This window comes from Canis lupus, chromosome 9 (genome assembly GCF_048164855.1).
Source record: "Canis lupus baileyi chromosome 9, mCanLup2.hap1, whole genome shotgun sequence".
Taxonomy (NCBI): domain Eukaryota; kingdom Metazoa; phylum Chordata; class Mammalia; order Carnivora; family Canidae; genus Canis; species Canis lupus.
Window position 1 is genome coordinate 26839318 of NC_132846.1, and position 5967 is coordinate 26845284.

At 35.9% G+C, this 5967-nt stretch overlaps 1 pseudogene; it reads left to right on the plus strand.

The window, feature by feature from the left end:
- The first annotated feature begins 3073 nt into the window (after nt 1-3073).
- Nucleotides 3074-4435, plus strand: LOC140640669 (tubulin alpha-1B chain pseudogene; annotated as a pseudogene).
- Nucleotides 4436-5967: the final 1532 nt, after the last annotated feature.

Sequence of the window (5967 nt, forward strand, 5' to 3'; positions counted from 1 at the left end):
TCTTGGATGCCCTGGGATCTTTACACTTTTACATAAATGTTAGAATTAGTTTTGTAAAGAAGCATGTTTGCAAATAAGGATGGTCTATTTCTTCATTTCTAATCTGTATGCCTTTTACTTATATTGTTTGCCTTTTTGCATTGAACAGAAATTTCAATATAGTATTGAATAAAAGTAATGGGAGCAGATTTTTTTTAACATTTTCCTGATTTCTTGGTTTTCTTTTTTTATTTATTTATTTTTTATTGGTGTTCAATTTACCATTTAGAAGTTAGAAGTCAATCTTTCACCATTAGATATGATGTTATTTATGTCTTATAAGAAATTTCAAATTTTACCTAAGTTTTACAGTTTACTTGATAAATTGTTCATAATATTCCCCAATTATCTATTTAATGTCTAAGGATTCGAAGGTTAACAGTAATGTCCCCTCACTTTGATTGACTATTTTCTCATGGATCACAGTCATGCATTGATTTTTAAAACAAGTGTGAAAATAGCTGTTTCTTATTTTTGTCAAATTTTCAAGTTGGTCATTACAGTAAGACAAGACTGATACAAATTACTCATTATGACTTTGGGTGGAAATATGTGGGAAAGTTTTTAATTATGAGCATACCTCCTTTCATAATGCAGGATAATTCAGATTTTCTGCAGAATATTGTTTGTTTTGATAAGTTGGTTTTAACTTAAGATCGCTAACATTAAATATGTTATTACCCTCATCCTTATCCTCCATTATTCTTACTCTTCTTTTTCTCTAGGGTCTGTAATGTTGCCTCATTCATTCAGGATGTTATTGCTTACTGTTTCCTCTTTTCTTCATCATTAGTCTACCTAGGGGTTCATGGCTTTATCTCTACTTTTCAAGGACACAAGTGTTTTCCAATAATTTTTATCTATCATTTGTTATTTTGTTATTGTGTTGATGTTCATTCTCTGTTCCTAATTTCCTACCTTTGAATTTAGCTTTAGCCGTTCTTTTATCTAGCATCCTAATTTGGTAGTTTAAATAATTTATTTTAACCATTCTTTTGTCTTAAAAATACTAAAACTTTATCTTATTGCTTGAGTTATATTCCTCAAACTTCATTATGTTATATTTCATAATAACACCATTCAATTTTCAAATTTAACACCTTTTCTGATTTCTTCTTTGACCCATCAGTTATTCAGAAGTATGATATTTGATTTCAAAATATCTGGGAATATTCCAGATATATTTTGGCTATTAGTTCATAATTAAATATTATCTCATCAAAGAATACAATAAGAATGAATTCAATCCTTGCAAGTTCACTAAGAATTAATTTATGGCCCAGGATATTGTCTATTTTGGTAATATTCCATTTTTACTTTAAAATAACATATATTCTGAAATTATTAAATGTAATGTCTTAATAATATTAATTCATTAAAAATGTTTGATAATAATTTAAGTTTTGTATATCTTAACAATTTTCAATGTATTTTCAATGTATTTGTTAACAATGTATTTGTTCTGTCAAGGATGAAGAAAAGAAGGTTGAAATTTCCAACTACATATGTGAATTTCACAGTTTATTTTCTCCATTAGTTTATTGTCTTTCAATGTAGCTTGAATTTCATTGTTAGATGCACACATTTAGATTTGCTTGTCTTCTTGCTTATTTCACATTTTTATCAAAATCAATACCTTTTCTTGTCTGCTAATATTCCTTTAACTGAAGCATTCTTTGTCTGATATCAATAGAGCCACTTCAGCTTTGTAATGATTAGTGTTTTCATGTTACAACTCTTCCCCAATCTTTTACTTTTTACTTATCTATTTCTTATATTTAAACTCTAATATCATATTGTTGACTTTTCTTTTGTGTTTATATTTTAGTCTGCCTTTACCTTATTTGTAACTCTTCATTCACTTGAACAGATATATTTTCTAACTAGAATCATTTACCTTCAATCTAAAGTACTTATTATTTATTATTTTTGTTATAAATAATATATTTTTCTCCTTTTACTTATTCATTACCAAATATTCTGTATCTATACACAATAGAGAATCATGGTAAAAGAACAAAAATCTTGTGTCCTCACCACAACCAATATTTACAATTTATTTTGTGGATAGAATCCAGGAGCAAAAAATATTCAAATTCATTTATCCATTCTCTAGCTGATAGACATTTAAATTAATTTTTCCCTTCCTTCTTCTCTCTCCAGCAAATATTGATATAATGAACATTTTTGTGAATAGTTCTTTGTACAGATGATTTTAGGCTTCTCTAAAGTATATAACTTGAGTAGAACTATAGAACCAGTCTTAAGTACATCTTCAAAACTGTTATTCATTGCCTAATTGATTATAAGACCATTGTGCCAATTCTATACACATTTGGGGTGGAATTAGGGATCAGTGTGCAGAATTGCTACAACATATTATTAAAAAGATCCCGTTTTCAGAAAAGTTTAGGTAACATAGAAAGAAATAGAAAAGTGTGACCCATTGACAGGAAAAACAGAAGACAGTAGAAACTTCTTTTGAAGGGGCCAAGGTGATGGGCTTAGCATGAAATACTTTAAGAAGCTATTTTAAATATGTTCAAAGAACTAAAGGCAATCATACAAAAAGAAAATATATGAGATATGATAAAAATATTTCATAAAATAGAGAACATTAATAAGCAGATATAAATTATTAAATAATTACCAAATAAAAATTTTAGACTGAAATTCCAGAATTCCTAGAATTTTATACCCAAAATTAAAAAAATTACTAAAGAAATCAACAACATATTTGAGATAGCAGAAGAAAAAAATTAAAATATATCAATAGAAATTATACAATCGAAACAGAAAGGAAAAAATAATTTATTGGTATTTGTTAAGGACTTCCCACAAAGAAAAAAATATGTACAGATGACCTTACTAGTGAATTCTACCAAACATTTGAAAAACTAAGTGTAATCTTAACAGACTCCTCCAAAACAAAACAAAATAGATGAAGAGGAACTGTATTACTTAGCTCGACTCTTAACTTGTTTGAGGACCATAAATGGGACCTGTAGCTTGTACCTGCTAATCCATATCTAACATGCATGAGTGTATCTCCATCTCCATTGGCCAGGCTGGTGTCCAAATTGGCAATGCCTACTGGGAGATCTATTGCCTGAGACAGGGCATCTAACCCAATAGCCAGATGCCAAGTGATAAGACCATTGGAGCAGGAGATGACTCCTTCATCACCTTCTTCAGTGAGACAGGTACTGGCAAGCATGTGTCCAAGGCCGTGTTTGTAGACTTGGAACCAATGGTCAATGATGAAGTTCACAGTAACACCTACTGCCAGTTCTTCCATCCTGAGCAGCTCATCACAGGCAAAGAAGATGCTGTCAATAACTGCCCTAGAGCACTACACCATTGGCAGAGAGATTATTGACCTTGTCTTGGACCAACTTAAAAAACCAGTCCACAGGTCTATAAAGATCCTTGGTTTTCTGTGGCTTTGGAGGAGGAAATGGTTCTGGATTCACCTCTCTGCTAATGGAATGCCTGTCTGCCAACTCTGGCAAGAAGTCCATTCTGGAGTTCACCATTTACCCAGCCTCTCAGGTTTCCACAGTTCTAGTTGAGCATTGCAATTCCATCCTCTCTAATCACATCATTCTGGAGCATTCTGTGCCTTATGGTAGACATTGAGGCCATTTAGACATCTGTCATAGAAACCTCAATATTGAACACCCTACCTAAATAGGTTGGTAGGTCAAATTGTCCTTTATCATAGCTTCCCTCAGATTTGATGGAGCTCTGAATTTTGATCTTTGATCTGACCAATGTTGATTGGTCAGAATTTCAGACCAATCTGGTCCCCTATCCCCACATCCACTTCCCCTGGCCACATATGCTTATCATGATCAGCTTTCTGTAGCAGAGATCACCAATACATGCCTTGAGCCAGCCAAATAGATGATGAAATGTCACCCTTGCCATAGTAAATACATGGCTTGATGCCTGTTGTACCATGACAACATGGTTCCCAAAGATATCAGTGACACCATTGCCACCATTAAGACCAAGTGCAGCATTCAGTTTGTGGACTAGTGCCCCACTGGCCTTAAAGTTAGTGTTAATTACCAGCCTCCCACTGGTACTTGGTGGAGACCTGGCCAAGGTACACAAGCTCTATGCAACAGCACAGCCATTGAATAAGGTCTGGGATAGCCTGAATCACACATTTGACCTGGTGTATCCCAAGCATACCTTTGTTCACTGATATGTGGGTAAGGGCATGGAAGGAGAGTTTTGTGTGGCCCAGGAGGACATGGCAGCTCTTGAGAAGGATTATGAGGAGTTTAGCATGGATTCTGTTGAAGGGGAGACTGAAGAAGGAAAGGAATTACCATTCCTTTCAGTCCTGCAACATGTCATGCTCGGAACTTTAGCCTCCACTAGCTGACAGGCATTAAAGCTTTATAGTTAGATTATCTTAACTTTTACTGTAATCATGTCTTACTTTTTCATGCATACCTGTAAGATTTTTCATTATGTTTCAAAGTAAAGGCTTTAAGAAAGAAAAAAAGTAGATGAAAAGGTACATTTTTCAACTCAATCTATGAGGCCACTATACCCTGATGTCAAAACAGATAAACACAAAAGGAAACTAAAAATTCTTGTGACTTTTTTTTTAAAGATTATATTTATTCATCAGAGATACACATAGAGAGAGGCAGAGACATAGGCAGAGAGAGAAGCAGGCTCCATGCAGGGAGCCTGATGTGAGACTCGATTCCAGGACTCTAGGATCACGCCCTGGGCCAAAGGCAGACACTCAACTGCTGAGCCACCCAGGCTTCCCCACAATTTTGTTTCTTAAGATATATATATGAAAAATCCTCAGAGTACTAGAAAACTAAATCTAACTAGCAGAATATAAAAAGGTTATAAACCATGACCCAGTAGAATTTATCCTAGGAATCCAAGTCTGGTTTAATACCCAAATATCAATGAATGTAATATACATTTTAGTAAAGTAATGGCCTTATGAAGAGGTCTTATGGTGCCCTGTAGTGTAATGTCCTCTGTCCACCAGACCTGATGCTTTAGGGGTGTCTCCTAAGTGTGTTGTATGTGCCCTACTATTGTGGTTGAGTCACATTTGCCTTCAGTTCAGTTGTCTGCAATGGTTCTCTTTGCTTGTTGTGGGCAGGGTTTGTGTGAGTGAGTGGATGTTTTTAGTGGGTGAGTCTGGAGCTCTCTTGAGTTTAGTGAGATCAGGCATTTAGCAGAGCTGAAGGGGGGCACTCTCCCTTTGTTGTTCCCTGAGAAGCTTTCATTTGTGGGTGGGGCTGCAGTCAGGCGGGGCTATCTGCCTCCAGCCCACTGCTGGGGCTGTAGTGAGACCCAGTTCAGATGCCTAAGGTTATCTTCCCCTCTCCCCAGGACAGGAGTCACTTTGGAATGGTGCTGTCTCTTGCCATAGCTAACTTACTTATGGCACCATTTTGGTTGGACTCTTGCCAGAGGTGTATTGAAGGGTATGTTCTCAGGAAGTCACTGGGGTCTAGCACTAAGGGCCAACAAGTTCCTCGTAGGTCCACTGTGGCAAATACTTGGGAAAACTTCTTCCAAGGCCAATTGTGTTGGAGCAGGCAGATTCACAAAAGTACCAGGGCCTGGACACTGTTAGCAAGCTCAGTGCAGAGTGTTGGCACTGTGCTGGTTTCTGCAGGTGTCCATGTATCTAGACTATGGGGCAGGATGGGAAATGGTGCCCACCAGCTCTTCCATTCTTAGAAATGCCTCTCAAAGAACCCAGCCTTTCCATCCCACACACGAAGATTAGTAAATTAATCTTCTTGTACATCCTAGGTGTTTTTCAAACTGCTGCATCTATGCTGTATCTCAGGTGGGCTGTTCATTGTGCTGTCTCTTCCAGAATGGGGACTCAGTTTCCTATTGCCCTCTGGTTCTCCCAGAGCTGAGTCAACT